At 47.2% G+C, this 20,770-nt stretch overlaps 1 protein-coding gene across 5 annotated transcripts in view; it reads right to left on the bottom strand.

Moving 5' to 3' along the window:
- The window catches only part of AGAP1 (ArfGAP with GTPase domain, ankyrin repeat and PH domain 1), a 561,575-nt gene that overhangs the window by 413,763 nt on the left and 127,042 nt on the right, over positions 1-20,770 (bottom strand). The window contains exon 1 of one of the 5 annotated variants that reach the window (XM_058533275.1): positions 11,789-11,888. The exons of the other annotated variants lie outside the window; for them this stretch is intronic. The gene's annotated coding sequence lies outside the window, so the exon portion shown is untranslated. Of the gene's footprint in view, positions 1-11,788; positions 11,889-20,770 lie in introns of those variants that run through there. 5 annotated transcript variants of the gene reach the window in all.

Raw genomic sequence — 20,770 nt, 5'->3', positions numbered from 1 at the left:
AGGTGGGGATTCGCCCGAGTTCCCAGCCATCCCAGGATGGGGGTGGTCAGCTGGCTCACCCAGACAGCCAGCAAAGGCTACCCGCAGAGCACGGGGCCTTTACTGAAATATACAGAAATGCATGCTCTAGCTCCAGGTGCTCAGAATACCCGTGAAGAACAGAACACTTGAAATAACTTAGAACTCTTTCAACGAAGGGACCTAAACCCAGAATTAATGCAAGGATCTAACGGCCCTTGGCACCTGGTATTTCAGAAGTTCTCAAAATAATGGTTTTCATTTTTCCAGTGGCACGTTCAGGGGAGCTGTCAGGAGCTGCAGTGGACCCTGGGCAGGGCATCGCAGTCTGAGAAGTCACCTACAGAGGGCTGCTCTGCACCCCCGTGTGCAAAGACCACCCCACTGGAGCCTGACCGTCAAAGGGTTTCCAGAGAAGGCACAGCTGTCGCTGGAAATTTCTGGTCGTGAAAAAGGTGATATAGGTAACAGAATGTTCATGCAGAAGGACTTTTTCTCAGGAAGACTGCTCTAGGGAATTAGGAGTTCATGCCCAAGGAAGTCTAACAGGAAAGCAGGCTACAGAGACTCCCCACTGTTGCATACGATTCCTCTGGAACTTCCCAGCATTCACAGGCTGTCATGAAACACAGAGGCAAGGGAATGAACATGGGGCCTCCTACCTGCTCACAGCACCCTCCCTGGGCCACACCCTCGCCCCCATGGACAGAGACAGGTCTCACTAGTGATAAAGAACCTACAGCAGTGGTGTGGCTGTTCTTTGTAAGCCGTGCATGCAGCACACTCTCAGTTTACCCGTGCACTTAGAGACAAGATATAAAAAGGTATTTTACATTAATTGGAGACTCCTAGGACCAATAAAGCCAAGCTGTGTGGGGCTACCACCTACCAGAGAGGTTTACCCCAGGCTTAAAAGACTCCAGGCCGTCAGTAGGGTGGGGGGGCCTGGCCCCAACCCAGCACGTCCGCCCAGACTCCCAAGGAACCTGCTCCCCATGACCCTCCCTCTGGATCCCAGGCTTCCCCTCACTGGGCCGAAAGCTTCAGCCAGACCAGCCCTCGGCTCCCCTTCCCAACAGGGGCCAGGCTTGAGGAGGGCAGAACCTGGCCCAGCTCAGCTGGAGACGCTTCACAGATGTTAATGAAGCTCATCTATTTCATTCCCCAGTGCCCTTAGGAGGTAGGTACTATTGTTATCCCTATTTTACAGATTTGGAAAGTAAGTCACAGAGAGGTTGAAAAGGTGCTGTGGGTCTCTAAGTACAGGGTGGTCCTGGACTGGAGCCCAGCAATCCACACGCGCTCCCTGCCCATCACTCTCAGAAAAGTAGGGACCACACCAAGGGGTGTGGCTGACCCGGCACGTGGCCGTCCCCTAGGGAGAGCCCAGGTCTCCTCGTATGCAAGGGTGGAAGTTAGGGTGAAAAGAAGACAATGAAGGGCTTTGCAAAAGAAAGTCCTGGCACTTCAGCTCACTCTGCTTGGGGGAAGGGGAGGAGGAGAGCAAAGTGGTACAGACTTTAGGGAGCAGGGAGGCAGAAACGGTCAAACAACAAACACACACACAGAAGGACCCCACCCTCCCGAATTCCAAGGGACAGGGCGCTGGGCGGTCAAGGCTGATGGGGGTAAATCAGGCTTCCGATTCCTCTAAATCACAAAGGACAAGGTTCTGGCCCTGAGGTTTGGATGATCCCCAAACCCCATCCTGAAGACTCAGCCCTCTCTCCCTCTTCCTTCTAGAGCTCCTGGAAAGGCGGAGCAAAACTCTCCCCACCCTCCCCTGCACTGGCTTCAAGCTGCTCCTGCCTTCACTCAGACTCCAGCGCAGCCCTCGCAGGAAAACCAATGTGGCCCCACTGCCCAGTCTATCTGCTGAGCCTGCCTCCTCCAGGGAGCCCTCTCTGGGCTCCGCCGCTCCACTGACGCCCTCTCACCCCTCCTTCTCCCAGGCCCTTGACCTTGACCCTGAAAAGCAGCAGGCAAGTCTTTCAACTGCAGACCTCCCTTCCCTAAAGCGGAAACACTCACTTATAAAGCCATAAATTTCTACCATCAGACACATTCCGGAAGTAATGAGATCAGTGCAAAGGCCTGGGCATTAGGAAAAGTGCACGTTTCTCAGAAGGCATCAGACCTTCCGCAGGTTTGTCAATTCAGTCCCTCCGAGGGTAATGTCAGCAGCGTTATTTCTAAAGCAAAACCTCGTCATTTCTCGTAACGGAAGACATTTTGCTAACAGCAAAAGGTGTGTGCACACAAGCAAAAACGATTTACAAAAGGGGTAAAGAAAAGTGCAAAGGAAAATTCCATATATATTTATTGGCTACCAAGGTTTTAATGACCTTGCCTATCAAGACAAACATTTTACAGTTCATAACAACATTTGAAACCATCGCTGCATTTGTCTGCGTGGGCTGCCATAACAAAGTACCACAGACTGGGGGCTCAAACGGCAGAAGTGTATTTTCTCACGGTCCTGCAGGATAGAAGTCCGAGATCAAGGTGCCGGCAGAGTCGATTTCTTCTGAGGCCTCTCTCCTCAGCTTGTAGATGGCTGTGTTCTCCCCAGGTCCTCACATGGTTGTCTCTGTGTGTGTGTCTGTGTCCTAATCTCCTCTTCTCCTCTTATAAAGACACCAGTCGCACTGGATTAGGGCCCATCCTGGTGACCTCATTTTAATTTAATGACCTCTTTAAAGACCCTATCTCCAAATACAGTCATGTTCTGAGGAACTGGGAGGGTAGGACTTCCATATATGAATTCTGGGGGAACACAATTCAGCTCATAATAGCTGCCATCGTGGTTAGCAAATAATAACAATAACAACCATTCCTAACCTAAAGTAAGCAGAACATTTGGGTGTGATAGTCACATCTGGTTTCACAAAAGGCATTTTTCTCAGTAAAAACTCAAAGCAACCCCGACATCAGCAAGGCCCTGCAATGCACAGCTCAGCTCCCGGGCTACCCAGCGCCCCAGCTGGAATAACACTTACTAGTTGGGAGAAACTCAGGACTGAGAGAGGCAAGGTCTCCCTCTCTGATGATGAAGCTCGGCCTCTTCCGACTTGAAGAGGCAGAATCCTCCACCCTCAGGCTGTCATCCCCTTGGGGAAACTAGGAAAATTAACCACATACATGTGGGATCATTTTGGATTCTCGTTTCTACTTTCCAATGTAATATGTTACTGGATTCATTTAAAACTAGGTGTGTCTTGCTCAAATATTAAACCAGAATCCATGTGACTGTGGTCTGAAATTTCAACTCAAGACCCCTACCACAAAGCTGAATGAACGCTTCTCTTTTTCATTTATAGCTATTATGTTAAAAGACTGTATTGTTAACTTCATGTAAATCAAGATTTATCTGTCTCCATGGTGGCAATAAAGCACCAAGATAAATGAAAGCAATATTCGCTACTGCATGGTGTCCTCATTAGCAATCAGCAGCAGGAGTGCCCCCCCTCCCTGCCCCGGCCAGTGGGAATGAGGGCTGCAGTCTTGGGGGAAAGACAGCTCGCAGGGAAGGAAAAGACAGGCGGTGGATGCCTTCCCTGGACACGATGCTTTCTTCGCTTCCCGGTCGAGTCTGTGCAGCCCTGCTAGTTACTTATTGGAAGTATCAGAGCTGCAAGTGCCTTGCCTCCCTCTGCATCACCCCCGCCCTCTTCTATAAACCTCCAGATCACAGACTAGGATCTTCTTCCAACAGAGATTCCCCACGGCATGCAGGACAGCGCCTCACTGGGGGAAAAAAAGGAGCTTAGAAATCTCCACTGAACTAATTCAAGCATAAATAAATCATACTTCTTGCAATGTGTTAAAAATATATATATGGTACTGCAGATTACTTCCTCACCAAGAAAGGAATCCTGCTCCAGGGTGACCAGTAGAGCAATACAGAAGCCACTCACTCTGCTTGGGACCTGACTCCCACCGCCTGGCCTGAGAAACATTCTAATTGTTACTAGTTGATCAGATAAAGGCACTCAGCACAGGTCTGCTGTCTCCATCAGCTTTCACTCAGAAAATTTGGGGTGGGGAATATAACACTGATGAATAAAGGAAAAGGATCCAAGGCAACAGAGAAGTGAGATCAAGATGCAATGAGACGCTGGGGACCAAGCTGTTCAGAGGTGATGCTGCAACTCTGAAAGACATCCCTGGGCATCGCTAGTATTAAAGTTACCTAGAAACAAAGTCAAGACACATCACGTTCCAGTTTTATATCTATTATGGATATCTATTAGAGATCTATTAGAGATCTAATAGATATCTATTATAATATTATATCTCTTATAGATATTTCTATATCTGAGTAGCTTTCACCCTACTCAGTGTATTAACACATACCATGAAGAAGGCATATACCACAATCGCCAAGTGTTATCTTCCAGTGGAATAAAGTGCTTTAAAGAACAAAACGGAGGCAATGGCCCTCCTACCTTCCATACAGTTAATTAATTCCATGTTCGCAATTCCAGCAGGAATAAATTTTCAAAGGGCATGTCTGCTTTTAAATCTATGCTGACCTTGCATCATTGCCCAAATGTTTCTGTTAACACACCACTCAAAAAAAAAAAAAAAAAAAAAAGTGGGCCTCACACTGGGTACGGTAATTAATATTCTTGATTCATGAAAGAGCTTTGTTTGAAATTATATGATTCAATCAGAAAGTCATTTTCTTTCCAAGTTGGCTGGGCTTCCTATATGAATGCAAATCAGAGTGACAAAGACAACACGTAAGGATTGAAAACACTCTGCTTGCTCCTTATGGATGTTTGCATTTGGTGCAGACACAGCCCTGAGAAGCAGTTCAGAGATTCTCAAAGAACAGGCTGGGTATTTTTATTTGAATTTTCTTGAGACTGTTTGCCTCCATGAAAATAAAGCAGAGACCCATGATGGAGACTTTTCAGATGAAATTACCATCAAGCAGTGTCACGTGGGAAGAGAAGATCTTTAAAAAGTCCTGTGGGTTAGGATCAGAGCATGTCAACTGTAGGCCTAGCCAGGGGGACTACTGACTATCAATATCCAGTTCATGTCACTTTAAATGTGTCACCGTCCTAAGATGACTTCATCTCCACTAAACCCACTCATGGACATCTGAGGATGACCTTCCGTTGGGTGAACCACTCTTGATTCTGCTCTCCATGTTGAGATGCTGCACCTATTAAAATTTTTCCTGTCATCAGTCAGTGATGTAGAATACTGTGCCGTTTTCCAATCCGTCATGGATTAAAATATTCAACTGGAAAATCTGTTTCCTTCATCTTGCTATTGTAGTTACACAGTTAAGCAAGCCCAGCTGTACAGGAAATACCACCACAATGAACACATTATTGGGCAGAGAAGAGTCAATCGGGGTTCCTGTCAACCATCTCACATGCTACAAAGAGGCCAGGGGAAGAAAAAAAAAAAATCTGCATTACGTTAAATACACAGTTATTACCAAAATCCCTCCACTGCCTTTTATCACCTCATCAGAGCCCAGACTGAAATAAACTGCTGGGAACCTGATTATAATCTCCTCTCCGTCACTGTAAGATTTTTCTTCTGGTTCTTTATCTGTATTTTCTAAAACTGACATGGAGTGCTTTTAATAAGAAAGGCTATTTTGAATGTTTAAACTTGGATGTAGGCTGGCTCTTCAACAGTTTTGTTTACGTTCTAAGCAAAATAGCAATGATTTTTAAGATCTATCTTGACGTCTCTCTCTGTGGTCTGCTCAAATTGACCGCCTCTAAATCCTTCTTGGAAAGTCTCTCCTTTACTACTTCATCCATCCAATAATCAACAAAGTTGGGGCAGATCAGGCAGAAGAGACCAGTGAGTCTGCACCCCTTTTCCTTAAGCAGCAAAGCAAGAGGGTGACACACAGCAGGTAGGGACTGCTTCCTTTTCATGGAGGAGGAAACAGGGCAAGTGAGTTGCCCAAGGCCAGAGAGCGGATAGGAAGCCAGGTCTGCTGACTCCAAAACCGTGCTCTTCCTTCTCAGCGCTGGGCTGCCTTGCCATGGATGCTGATATATTTTCTACTTCTGTTCAGCTCCAGTGTTGAGCCTCCTTCCCTTAGATTTCAGAGATGTCTGGGATCTCCTGCGTTCACATGCATACCCCTCTCCCATTCCCACTGAGCGCTGTTCTCTTAGGTGTAATCAATGTTGTCACCATACAGACATATAACCAGGTAACTTGCTTAGCGCAGTTCCGCGAGGTTGAGTGAACCAACTGGGAGAGTGTAGGAGACAGAGACAGAGTCTCAGGGACACAGAGGCCCAGGGGAGGGCCTCGGGCTGGGTGGATAGAACCTCAGGCTGTGATGGACAGAGGCTAGCGAGTGTCCAGACGGCCCAGCTGGTGTCCCCTGATAAACATGGAAGCCAGGGCCTGGCCACAGGGGGTCAGGTGGGCTGCTCCCAGAGGGACAAGCTTATTGTCACTCAGGAAACTCACCACAGATCCTTTCCTATGCCATTAGGAAAGCTGGTCCACTGGTCTCTTGCCTAGTCCAGGTATGTTTTAAAATGAAGGTAAGCCTACCTGCTTTAGTATGATCTAGTTAGCATCATTCTTTATTTCTATCCCAATTAAATACCCCTTGAAAAACTGAGTTAAACAAAAAAGGAGGGGGGAGGGCCAGCCCGGTGGCGTAGTAGTTAAGTCTGCACGTTCCACTTCAGTGGCCCAGGGTTCACAGGTTCGGATCCTGGGTGTGGACCTACACACTGCTCATCAAGCCATGCTGTGGTGGCATCCCACATACAAAACAGAGGAAGATGGGCATGGATGTTAGCTCAGGTAGAATCTTCCTCAAGCAAAAAGAGGAAGATTGGCAACAGATGTTAGATCAGAGCCAATCTTCCTCACCAAAAAATAAATAAATAAATAAAAGGTAGCCCCAAAACCTAAGCATTTCATACTAGAAGACACTTTGTGTAATGTAAGGCTAATTTTCATTAAGAGAAGACATTTTCATAGATGGCATCTTGCCTTTGAATACCTGTCCATCCTTGTAGGGTGCTTTATACATCAATTCTGGAACGAGATGGGGTAGAAATATAAATCAATTCATCAATCATTGTGAAATCTCTATTTCTCTAGCTTAGATTCCTAGAAGCATAATTCCTGGGTCAAAGCGTACAAATCTTTTATCCTTTTATCTAGAAAGAGTAAGCAGTTTCCATTCCCCTTGTCATTATTTGGGGGGCTCAATGTTGCCCGCCTCCACCCTACCCACTGACACACAGGCTTCCTCTGGTAACAGCCTACCCCACAGCCACAATACGGCCATAGGACTGGATAGTTCTATGTGATTGTCATCACTGGTTTTAATTTTTGCTTATTTGCTCAAATCACAGCATCTCCTACTAATTGGTTTTTGTCCACTTACCTATGGGAATCTTCATGTTTTTATAATCTATTTGTATGAGCTTTTTAAACATCAGGAATAGCCATTTGTCTATAACGTTCACTGCAAATAGTTTTCCTTAACTTGTCAAAATGGGGTTCAGAGTACATCAAAAACAAAGAATTCTAAGACTACTGCTGATGTAGATATTGAGAGCATAGTCTTCTCAATGGTACCAGATCTCTCTCCCAATTGGCATTACCCATTGGGTGGTTCCCATCTCATCCACAGACCTGCTGGCCAATGCCCCCAGAGGTGGCTCTGTCTTGTCTGGTTCTTAAGAGTGCCAGTCACAGAGGCTGGGACTAGGGGCACATGCTAGCTCTTTCCACAAAACACGCCTTTAATAAGTCTTTCTAGACTTTTAACTGCATTGAAGCTAAGCTCGCAGGTTTGTAATATGCAGAAACCACAGTTCTACTCCGAAAATTGGTACTTTTTTTCATGTTGAGTTTTCTGTGCCTATTTGCCAGGGATTCTTCAGAGCAGCAGGGTGGAGGGCAAGCTCATTTGCAAGAACCCCAGGACCTCAGAAGGCACCGCATGCCATAGCATGAGTGTACAGTGCTTTGTTCTTCTCTGCTGTATCACCAGTGCCTAGAACTGCCATGGAGAACAACTAACAAAATGGATGGACGGGTGGTTGGGGGGATGGGGGCATAGAGGAGGGAGGGAGGGAGGGAGTGGAGGAAAGAGTGGGTGAGTGAATGAATGAACCCACAAACCCACCCAATTCCCAGAGCAGCAAGGGGCTCCCTCACAATCTCTTCCTCTAGGTCTGATCGATGCTTAGTTTCATCTTTGCCATCCAAAAATCACCCTCCAATCAAAAAGACATTTTTCTAATTGCCCATCAGCATGGTCATCCAGTTTGATTTACCAAATCCTGTTTCCTTGGAAACTCCATAAATTAACCTGAGCTAGAAATTAAAAAGCCACTACTTTGATGTAAAATGCACTCCAGAGTAAATAATAAGAGAAGTCAGCCTATGATCTAATGGAAGAGCCAAAGTATTTCCAATTGATTTCATACTCATCAACCCCATGACACCCAAGCACATCCCAGATCCTTAAATTAGTGCCAATGATGCACTGTATGCTCCACAGTACCCTTTAAAATCATAGAACCTCTAGGGCAGTGCCCATTGACATGTGGTCCCCGGACCAGCAGCAATGGCACAAAATATGACATAGGTGTTAGAAATGCAGAATCTCAGGCCCCACCTCAGACCCATTGAATCAGAATCTCTGGGGATGGGGTCCAGGAATCTGTCTCAAGAAGCCTCCAGATGCCTCTTATGCATCTCTACACAAGTGTGCAAAGCACTCCACTAGGGCACAGAATGTTGATATCTTTTCTGACATTTCAGATGTAACAGATACATTTCAGATAAACATTTTACTCAAATGTCTTAAAATGACTGATTTAGTAAAAAGCCACATGTTTTCTTTTTCCCCACCCTTCATTTCCCCCAAATTTTGGAAGAATGGTACATCATTTAAAGGCTCATTAAAGTAACACATTTTTAAAAGACATATACAAGTGTGAGAGGCCTTTAAAGTGTGACAAAGTCAATGATGGAATAATGGAAAAATTTACATTTTCTGGGAGTGGAGGCAGAACTACACCCAAAATGTCACTAGGACTTATTCTGAAATAGAAAAATAAACATCTCCTCTCGACTTACTCCCTAGTTTAGGGAAGACTGACAATTCCCTCCACCCCACAGTCATTGGGCCCTGGGCCCTGGAACTCCCTGCCCAGTAACCACACCCACCTCCTCTGGGGCCCACCTCCTCCTGGGCACCCACCAGCTGTCCCGAAACAGCAATACAACCTCAATTCCCAGGCACGTCATGTTCAGCGTTTTAAATAAGCCTTCTCCTTTGGGACCATCACCAAAGTCACTTGGTTCTGTGTCCTCCAAGGTCCGATCAGAGGAACCACTGTACTGGCTTTGCATCCGCAGGGCAACCACAGCTGGGATCAACAATAATCCTAATGAAAGCTAACACTGCTTGGGTGCTCAGAAGGCTGCGGGCACCCGGACGTGTGTATTTTAGATATGACTGAATTTAGTCCCCAACGACTTTCAGAGATGGGTACCATTATCCCTCTCCTTTTTCCAGATAAAGGACTAGAGGCTTAGAGGGGAGTCACTCAGTCACACAGCCATGCGGGAGGGGAGCAGAAATCTGAACCCAGGTCAGACTGACTCCAAAACCCTGGCTCCTGATGTAAGAGACAAGAGACGGAAAAACAGGAGGAGGAGGGGAGCGTGTTCTGAGGGGAGCCACCTGGCACAGACCGACCATCCTTCCCGGCTTATGGCTGCAGCATGGGGTGAGGGAGGGGGACCTGCTTCTCACATCCTGGGAACTGAGGTAACGCCACACAATTCCAATACTTGAGTGGTCTTTGCGCCTGCCTTTGTGTGGCTTTAGCTTTATGGCAATCACAATCACGAGATGGTATTATTATCCCCAAGAGGAGGAAGTGCTTTTCAGGCCCTGGCTGAATTCACAATGCGAATGGAAAACCTCTTTCCACGGGAAGAACCAACCAGACAGACGGAGAAGTAACCTCACTCTGACCTTCCAGAACCTCTGACTGAAGGCACTTTAAGCAAGTTTGAAACTGTCATCTGCATACATCTCACGGGTCCCTTATTAAGCAGTTCTCTCTTGAAAAGGGACGGAAGCTAGCCCACCAATGGCCCATCACTGGTCCTGATGCAGGGTCAGAGTGCACTGGCCGAGTTTAAGGACCCCAAACAGCAGCACAGGAAACAGAAATAAAAGAAACCAAAGACCACGGCCCTGGGGGCGGAGGAGGGGCAGGTGGCTGGGGGTGACCTGGAAGTCTCCAGAAGGCACAGAGAAAGAGATGGAAGTGGCACTGTGCAGACATGACAGACACACGCACAGCCAAAGCCTTCTCCACACTAGCCCATGACTGTGTGCAGCTTTCTAAGAACAACGGGGGGGGGGGGGGGGGGGTGAGGGTCCTCAAGAAATCACCTGTGCTATGTGTGTGGTGATGGACTGTAATTAGTATTTGTGTGGTGAACACGATGTAATCTATGCAGAAATAGAAGTATAATGATGTACACCTGAAATTTATACAATGTTATAAACCAATGTTACCACAATAAAAAAAAGTTACCTGTGCTAATCTCAGTCACCCCACTACTTCTGACCTTCCATTCTGATTGTATTTGGCAGGGAAGAGTACATTAACCAACTAAAAGATTTAATTTTTCTGAAATGGCAAGAATCTGCTCTCATCCAGACTGATGGAGGAAGTGAGTGGCTGTGTGGTCCATGGTGAGGACAAGACGGGGGGACCCCCAGGCTACCTGGGCCCCCTCACACTCACACTGACAATAAAATAATGATCCAGCATGGAAGTTCATTCCAGACCTAAAATTCTATCGTGTTAATACTTGGATTTCTTTTGTAAGCTACTAAAATGTGATTCCTCAACAGAAAACCTCTGTAAAGCAAGTTCCATGGCCTCTGTCAGACCTGAGACACGCATGCCACCCAGGTGCACGCACACCACCCAGGTGCCCTCAGGTAAAGATCTTCTCCCTGCTCAGCAAATCATTTAGATACTTTAATGGCAGGTAGACTGTGATCAACGGTCAAGATGACAATTACAAAACCCAGTTGCATGCAGTTGCGACCAAACATTTACTGGCACCATAAAAAGCAAACAGAGGGGGCAGCCAGGTGGCGTGATGGTAAAGTTCGCGAGCTCTGCTTTGGTGGCCCAGGGATTGCAGATTCAGATCCCAGGCACAGACCTATGCACTGCTCATCAAGCCATGCTGTGGCGGTGTCCCATATACAAAATGGAGGAAGATGGGCATGGATGTTAGCTCAGGGCTAATCTCCCTCACAAGAAAAAAAAAAGGCAAACAGAAAGCTGCCCTTTGTGTTAGTGGGCAACATCCATCATCAGGACACTAACTCCAGAGTTGACTTTCCATGAAGAGGATGAGCTTGCTCACCTAACCTCCCTTACGTTGGTCAAATCCATCTTCGTGAACAACCTCAAAACAGTTATGTGGGCTCACCCTTTATTTTATGTACAGTTAATTATTTTTCAACTTTAATTTGACTTTGTTTGCCTTACGGCAGGACACAGGCCTAAGATGAGGAGTCTTATTCCTTGATTTAGTGCCCCATTACACTTGAAAGTCTTCTACAAAAGTCATTCTTGCAAGGCACCAAAGCTAACACACTATCAAAGATATTTCTATGCAAGTCAATATATCAAAAAGTGGCTTTCTCAATCAACAGATCATGGCGTACCAATGGATGTGACACCACTTGGCAGAAGCTTACCACTGCTGTCCACTGTGCTGCATTTCAGTGGTGTCTCAAATCCAAGAGCCCCTTTAGCCAACTTCTTCTCGTAGATGATCTCGTGGTCTGAGTGTCTGACTCAGCTTTGCCTCATGCTTATTCAACCTGGATGTCTGAATGATTCCTTCCAAGTGGAGAGACTATAATTGATCTCCAACTTGGAAGATTAAGATTCCGAAAGTGGACTGTTTATTCCAGAGCCGAGAGTGACGATGAGCTACTCTCAGATACACGGGGGCGCTCCTCTGTGGTTTCAGGGAGGTCGACTCCTTGGAAACGCCTGTGTAAGCACCAGCATGTACAACAGATAAACATCAACAATGAACCGTCCAAGGAAGTCCCCACGGACACACACAGCTCCGTGACCACGCCACAGGACCGAGAAATGGGGAAGGAACACGCTGGCAACGTGCTCTATTCCCCCCTCCCCACTGCTCCTTGGGATTCAGTAATCAGGAAGAAACCTAACCGTTCTTCCAGACTTTCCTCTCCCCTCCTCTCATCTGGCCTCCAAGGACTCCATCCCGTACTTCCCAACCACCTGTAGTGGAAGCAGCTCCAATAATCCTATGACATCCGCACGTCTGCAAGGCTGACCTTCCATGGCTCAGAAAGTTCCTCTTGCCAGAATGTGGAGGCTGCTCTGCATACAGTGCCCTCCCTTTGTGGCTGGGGAGCCACCTTCCTGCTCATTCCAGATCTCCTCTACCAGGGGCACCAAAAACAAGGGCAGCACACACCATGGGCTCCGTCGCCTGCTTCCTTTGATTAGATAATCAGTTTTCTCTCAGAGGAAGATCACAGGATGCAGAAGCACCGAATGTGCACGCTGGCTCAGATACCGGCAACCCTATTAAGCGATAGCAAAATGGGAAAGATGAGTAGTTTTTACAAAGTCTGTTTCTCAGCTATGTTTCAACGGCGTGCTTCTCAGTTTCTGGCTTCCTACCCAAAGAAAGAGAAACAGAACTGTGCTCAGATGGATATGCACGATAACCTGATCACCTCCTGCAGATGGACGAGGTAAATTCCCGTGGATTCCCGGGGGAGATGTTTTGGGTCTCACTGGGCAACACTGTACAGGTAGATATCGCTTTATGTCAAACAGAGGGCTTTCCGATTTCTTCCTTTTCTCCCTGTCACTACGATCACTCCACCCTCACAAACACAATCAAAAGAAAATACGGGAAAAATCTTTAACACCCTTTAAACTTCCTGAGAACCCGAGTGTTCACAGCATTCCCCGCCCTGGGCCTCAGTTTCCCCCTCTCAGCAGGAAGCTGTCTCTCCAGTCCTCCTGAGGGAATCTGCCCCGAAGCCGAAACTGATCCTCAAGTCACATTTTTTCCTTCTAAAAGCGAGAATTATGTCTGCGCTTCCTCCTAACTGGAGCCCTCCACAGCTGTGTGACTTCCTGGAGTGAAAGGACGCTGGCTGCCCGAGCACCGATGATTCACCTCCCAGTGAATTAGCCGCGTGGAGGCCAGGGCCCGCCTGCCTTAGCGGGTGGGTCTGTCTTTGGACAGCTGGGCCCTGCGGACGCCTCCGCCGACAGCTGTTAGGACACATGGAGGGTGGAAGGACAAGTTCAGGCACGACCGTCCACTACACTCTTGGCAAAACCAGGACCGAGACCCCATCTTGATACCTTCGCTGTGGGAGGGCTCTCCCAGAGGCCTGCTGGGGACAGTCCCCGGGATAAATGGAGAAAGCTCCTCAGGATCCTGAGGACAGGCTTTCCTTGGTCACAAAAACTCTCTTCCAACCAATTTCTGTGGCTGCAGCCCAAAGCCCCAGGAGGGTGGGTGCGGAAGGCCGCAGCCTCACGTTTTTAGTAAATCCTCCCCACTGAATGCCCCCAACCTCAGTGAAGAAATGCACACTTGAGAAAGCAATCCCACTGTCCACGCAGTGAGCTGGCAGAACTGAGGAGATGAATCCCTGTGCTCAGACAGCCGAGCTGAGCAGGTGAGGTGCACACCATGGATGGGGCATGCCATGCATGGGGCGACCCTCTGGGAATGAACATGAAAACACAGGGATGTGCATCAGCCCCAGGAACCACTTGGGGACTTTATGTTGCATAAAAACGCAAGGTGCAAGGAGATGACTGAGGAAATGAACAATCAACCTACACACTCACAGAAAGGGAATGAAGACAGACACATAGACAGACAGAGGACCTTGTACCACTATTAAAATGATAATCATGAAGGCTAAGTGGTACCACAGAAAATGCTAATGACAATATCTAAGCAGCATTACATTAAGGTCATCTCTCTGCACACAGAAGAACAAGGTTGGAGGAGGACATGGAAAAATGAGGACAGGTAATCCGCCAGACTGCTGAAATCAGACTTGGGGAATGATGATTTCCTTGAGTGTAGTAACATCATATTACAGCAATAACCTCATTTGTGAAATAAATAAAATGTGTATTTTTTTACATTTAATAAGACAGTGTGTATATACCACATCTTCTTTACCGATTCGTCCCTTGATGGGCACTTAGGTTGCTTCCAAGTCTTGGCTATTATGAATAATGGAATAGTACTCAGCCATAAGAAACGATGAAATCCGGCCATTTGTGACAACATGGATGGACCTTGAGGGTATTATGCTAAGTGAAATAAGTCAGAGGGAGAAAGTCAAATACCATATGATCTCACTCATAAGTAGAAGATAAAAACAACACAAGCAATCACATAGAGACAGAGACTGGATTAGTGGTTACTAGAGGGGAAGGGGGAGGGAGGAGGGCAAAAGGTGTGACTGGGCACATGTGTGTGGTGATGGATGGTAATTAGTCTTTGGGTGGTGAATACAACGTAATCTACACAGAAATCAAAATATAATGATGTACACCCGAAATTTATATCATGTTATAAACCAATGTTACCGCAATAAAAAAAAAGAAAAAGATAAAAAAAAAAAAAACAAAGACAATATCACTGAAAGTATGAGGGAGAGAAGTAAAGCCTTTGGACAGAGACAGAGCCGGCGGCCCTGTGGGCAGAAAAGGAACCCCAGGTCACGCCCAGAGAAAGTGACGCCACCAGCCCAGCGGCTCCAACTGTCTGACATTTACCAAAGTGCTGCTTGAACTGCTGCCTTGGAATGCAAAGGAAGGCATTCTCCATACACACAGACACAAAAGGCATTTCTTCTCTAATTACAAGTTTCCCTAAAACACAACCCAGAAATATTCCAATTAAAAAAATTCCACATTTTGGGGACATACACATAGCTCTGCACAGTTTTATTTGCCCGAATTGCATGTGTAAGATGAGAGAGTATTTTTTTCAAGTTCTGACTCCCCTTCTACGTTGTTTCGGGTAATGTGTAGTCTGCCCGACTGCATTTCTGTAATCGGCTGGTGGGCGAGGACCTGTGCTTTGGGTGATTTATGGGAAAAACCCTCCAATCGTAACCTGAATTAAACTCCCAGAGGAAAAAAGATTGGCGTCAGGCAGGTCATTACAAAATGATGACTTTGTTAGAGACGTTGTTATTAAGCAAGAAAACACACAGGGTGTAGACAGAATTGCTTCATAACCTGCCTCAATCCAGTTGAAAAGATCAGCACTTTTCTCTCCCATCTTTTCCAACGCACCAAACTTCCGACAGTTCTCCTTCCAGTGTAAGGGAAAGAATCTGCCTCCTGGCCTCACTCCATTGGGCAGGCTTACGGGAAGCCAGGTTCAAAGGGTTTGTCCGCCACCACTGTTCCTCAGAATTTGCCCCCAAGACATTCTTAAAAGATGACAGGGGAATAAAAATGGTGGCAGGTAAAAGAGAGCTGACAAACGGGTTAAAGATGCCAGCCTCTCCCATCCATGGCTTTCCCTGTAGTCACTGCCAATTAGACAGCTCAATCACAGACCGCGGCTGTTTACGGACTGGAAGAGCCAGTAAACAACCAGGAAATGCAGCTCCTGCCTGGTCTCTAATTAAGCTGAGCCTCTCTGTCCACCAGTGGGGAAAACGGTACTTTGGAGTTTTTGGATTTCCTTGCTTCTGAGTTCTGAGATGGTGACTCATGATTTGGGAGGTAACACACAGTTCGTCCCTTTTCTGGAAGATAATCCTTCTGCCCTGCGTAAGGCCAGCCTCAAGGGACACTTGAACTTCTAAGGGGAGGGACAGCACCTTCCCTCCTGGCTTGGGGCCATAATGGCCATTAGGAATCACTTTTCTCTTTTAACTGCATAATAAACCAGCCAGAATCTTGGGAGATGGGCCAGCCTGAATCAAACAGAGAGCAGGAAATGTTACAGTATCTTAGGCTCACATAGCACCAGGTCCTGGTCCATCCGGGAATCTAGGAGAAAACAGCAAAGCTGGTCCCTGACTAAGGTCCCTGACTAACGTGGCTCTCCACAAGCGGCCACTTCCAGCAGGGGCTGATCCCACAGGTGAGCAATGGTGTTAGTGCACCTGGGGGAGGGAAGCGGTTAAGTGCCTGCTAACAGAGAAATGGAATTAGGTTGCCCTGGAGGCTGAGAACTACCTCCTAAGGAGGAAAAAAAAAAAGAACAGTGGAGACTCTCATGTCAAGAAAAACGAGAAGTGCTTTTGAGCAACTGTGGGTCTCTGAACCCCATAACAGAGAAATCACAACAATAAAGATGCCAATTCCCCAAAAGGGAAACTGTCTAATCCTGATGACATTATCAATTCCTGGATCCCTCAAGACCTCGTGAATAATCCACCAAGACAGTCCCAGAACAGTTTAACCTGCCCTTAAAGGGTTTCTCACATCTCTGAGAAGCAGAAACGGATGGCCCAGCAAAGCGGGGTAAAACATGCTGCTGTTGGTTTGACACACGGGAATGTAGGAAGCCAAGCTCTGCTATTTTCTTAGAGTAAGCGAGATTACCTGTGATTCTTCCTCAAACAAAAACATATCTCCTGCACGCCCAGAAACATAGCAGACAGCTTAAACAACAAAGGCCGAGGAGTACGGAGTGGGTGATGGGGAAAAGTCCCGCCCCACATGAGATGGTCCCGTGACATTTCCACATCTGCCCATGAGCCTCATCCTCACGCCCAGGGGTCACTGAGCAACAGCTCTAGCCAGAGAAATAAATTCCCTTCTCAGCCTCCTCTTCCTCTGCCCACCCTGGAAACACTGAGATTCCCCAGAGCTCTCTCCCAGGCTGACTTCTCACGCCACACAATCACCCTTGATGAGTTCATCCACCCCCATGGCTTGCTTTCCATCTCTGGATAACCTTCAAGTGGATGCCCCCTGCTCAGATCAGAGCTTGAAGGCCACTGGCCCAACAGCATTCCGAACCAGCCCACTCAACTATCCCACAGGAACGTCACACTCATCAATGGTGAGGCCCAAGCGGAACTCATCCTGGTCTGTGATCCCTCCAATTCCCCAAGCCTCACTCCCACCCTCCAGTCATGCCTCCACCAAACCCAGTCAACCATCAAGTCCTATAGAAGCTCCCCCTCAACTCTCTCCAGAATCTGCCCTCTTCTCTCCATCCCCACTGCCATTATCTCAGGCCAATGGTTCTCAACAGGCCATTTTATCGGACTGTCAGGAGACATTTTTGGTTGCTATAACTGGAGAGGGGCTGCTACCGGCATCTAATGGGTCGAGAAGCCAAGGATGCCGCTGAACATCCTACAGTGCACAGGACAACCCCCCAGAACAAAGAATTCTCCAGCTCAGAATGTCAGCAGTGCCAAAGTTGAGAAACTATCTTAGGCCAACACCATCCCCCTCCCAGACTACTACCATCTTCCCGACTGGTCTCCCCTATTCCAGTCTCTCTTTCCCAATTTGTCCCCTGGAGGAAAGCCAGAGCAATCAGCAACCATTTGACTCCAGAACACACATGATCACAACGTGATTCTTTCCCCAATCCTGGAAAGCAAAGCCAGTGACTTATAATCTCCCCACTCACTGAGGGCTGCTATTAATACTGCAGTGTTTTGCTTTATGACCTTTTATCTGGGCATATACAGAGATTTTTTAAATTAAAAAAAAAATTTTTTTTTACAAAATTGAGATAAATATTTAACCTACTATTTTGTAACTTGTTTTAACTTAATCCAGTAACATTAACACTTTCTCACGTCATTTTGATGTTTAACTAGACTAGTGACCACTTTTTCTTGGAGCACACTCCAGTTTACCGCACTGTTTGAGTCAATGTTTACGGACACCTGCCGTGTGCACCAGACAAGACCAAGACATGGCACCTCCAGGGGCTCCCATCCCCAGAGCTGCAGCCACAATGGTGCCACGCTCACCTCTCACAGTCATAACGTCTTGGGGCCAAACATGCTCACCAGATCTAACTTATTTTACAGCCCAGGACACTGCAGCCCGGGGAGACTGCAGGGACATCGCCAGGCTATAAAGCGTGACACACCAACTAGCACCTAGATCTCCTGGCTGCCCATCCTCACTCATTTTCCTCTATAACATGGTACTTTCTCTTCCCACATGGAAAGATCTGAAACATACTGCCCTCTGGCCTGGAGCTCTCCATCTTCACTCTCCTAAAAATAATTACATTTTCAGACCTTCAGCCTTCCCCGCCTCACACAACCACACTTCCCCAGGGACAGGGACAGGGGCTCTGGTGAAGGGAGTGGGACAGCTCTGGAAAAGGACCCCCGGGGATCACACTGACGCCTACACAGGAAAAGTCACAGATCTAGTCGATTGTTTCCAAAATAAACCAAAGTGCATCATTTCTTCTGTCTGTCTTGTTTCTCAGAGACTTAACTCATTGTTGCCAAACCATTTTAGATAATCCCAGAAACTGGAATTTTCTGAATGATGGATGAAAGAATTAATCCACTTACATGCCTAAAGACTCAATCAAATTTTCAGAGCAACTTGTTTTCCCAGGTGGGTCTATTACCAAGCAAGATGAAAGCCAAATCCTGTTAGGCAGAGAAAAGGAGAAATGGAAGGAACCCCCAGCATTTACAGGAAGCTTGGCGGTGAGCAGAGCGTGTTCATGGAGGTACATCATCTCCTTCCTTAAATAACCCTCATTCCTGCCTACAGCCGAGGTGGAGGCTTGGAACAGCTTAACGACTTACCCGCTGCCACACAGCCTGGCTATAAGGTAAGGATTCAAACTCAGGACACCTGTTGCTTATAGCGCAGGTGCCTCCTGATCACAGGTGCTAGGGCAGAAGATTGCACAAGATTCCCCATCTGGGAGGAAACGTTCACACTTCAGAGGGGTAGCCGGTCCTCGAGCAGAGGAAGTGCTGCAGAACTGACAACATGCAGCTGGCCGCCATGTTGACAATTCAGAGGGATTTAGGTCAAGGAGGTGGGGTGGACAGGGGCCTGTTTGCTCCAACCCCTCATTTATCCAACCAACAGGTACAGTGCCCCAAGAAGAGCCAAAACTCTATCAGCACAAAACAAAGGCTCCCTCGTGGAATGTAAAGTCAAGCCTCACTGAAAATCCAACGCCTTTCAACACTTTGAAAAGATTTTATTTTGACCAAAATAAAAACCAGCATTCTGAGTTTCAATTGCACAACTAAAGTGGGAATGAAGAGAAACTGATGAGGGAAAAGCCACAAAAATACAGGACTCAAGCCTCACTCGGAATGGAAACGCTGAGGAAGGGCTTTCTGACATCTGCAAACATAGCAGAGAAGATTCCCCAAATCCCCCGGAAGGTTCAGCCTTTCTCTGACAATCCGCAGGGTCTTGCACACAGCTGGTCCACAGCACAAGGGGGTGGAATTAATTAGAGATGCGTTTAGTTCACAGCCTGAGAGACTCAGTTTCGATACAAGAAAAAACTTTCGGAGGGACAGTTTCTAGGCTCCAGTTCCCATGAGAAGTTGTCAACGAGCGTCTTCTGGTGGGACGGAGTCCTGTCTCAGGGATGCCCTAGGGGACCTTCTAAAGTCGGGGCTCTCTATTGTTTTCAGCAACAGCACACACAGGGTATATAATTATTACAATGACATTGCTGCTCCTTGGGCTTAAGACTCCTAAGGATGTGTAGACACAATGTAAACATACATAAACAGTTACCTTGTTTATCCAGAGCTCCCAAAGCAGAACTTCCACCTAGCAATGCACCGAGGCAGATCAAGCATGTGTTCTGGTACACACACAATAAATTATTACCAGGATTCAAAGAAGAAATTCAAGAGAGAGACATAATTGCAGGAAAATCAAGTGAAAAGCCCCACAGTTTGTCTTAAAGTCACAGCTGCTTCTTTCAGTCCCTGCACATGGGTCCACACGCCCGAGGCTCTCAGAAAATCAGAGCACCACGCTGCAGCTTTTGGGGGGAGGGACTCAAGCAAAGCAGAACCCAGAAGCCCACCAAGCTCGCTCCGAGTGAGGAGCTAAGTCTGCAGGCTGGGTTTCTCATTTTTAAGGAAACAGACATGCCCTCCTGCACAGTTAGAGCCAGCCAGGTCTTCCAGCGCGGCTGCCACTTTCCAGCAGCTAAGCTCCTGCATCTTCCTCTAAAACCATCACGGCAATCTAAACAGGAAAATCAGAGCGACAGAGCACGTTTTATAAACCTACACCGGCAAACCACCAGGCACCACAGAAGGAGACCAGGCAGATAAACAGGGAACGGTCGGCTTTCATGTCTCCTGATTAAATCGGCCAGTGCTGTTTTGCAGCAGAAACACGACCACCTAAACAGCAAGAGAGACAGAGCCTCGATCCCCAGAGAGAAGCCAGGTGGAACTAGAAAAAAATGAAAACATCCTAAGGCTCTCATTTGCAGCCATGACCAGAATACGCCTGCCTGATTCCAGCTCAGAAAATAAACCGTGTAAAACTTGGCCATCAGCAGATGGTCACTGGAAAGCCCCGGGTGTATTGAGGATCTGCCAGCCCCCCAAAGCCTGTGAGGCAGGCAGCATGCGAAGTTCAAGGCTGCTGCAACTGTCATGGAGATGGCTAAGCAGGGGCTCCACAGAGGAGAGCGCAGG

The sequence above is a fragment of the Diceros bicornis genome, chromosome 37, assembly GCF_020826845.1.
Source record: "Diceros bicornis minor isolate mBicDic1 chromosome 37, mDicBic1.mat.cur, whole genome shotgun sequence".
NCBI lineage: Eukaryota > Metazoa > Chordata > Mammalia > Perissodactyla > Rhinocerotidae > Diceros > Diceros bicornis.
Note: the sequence above shows the minus strand (reverse complement) of the source record. Positions and strands in the feature narration are given on the sequence as shown.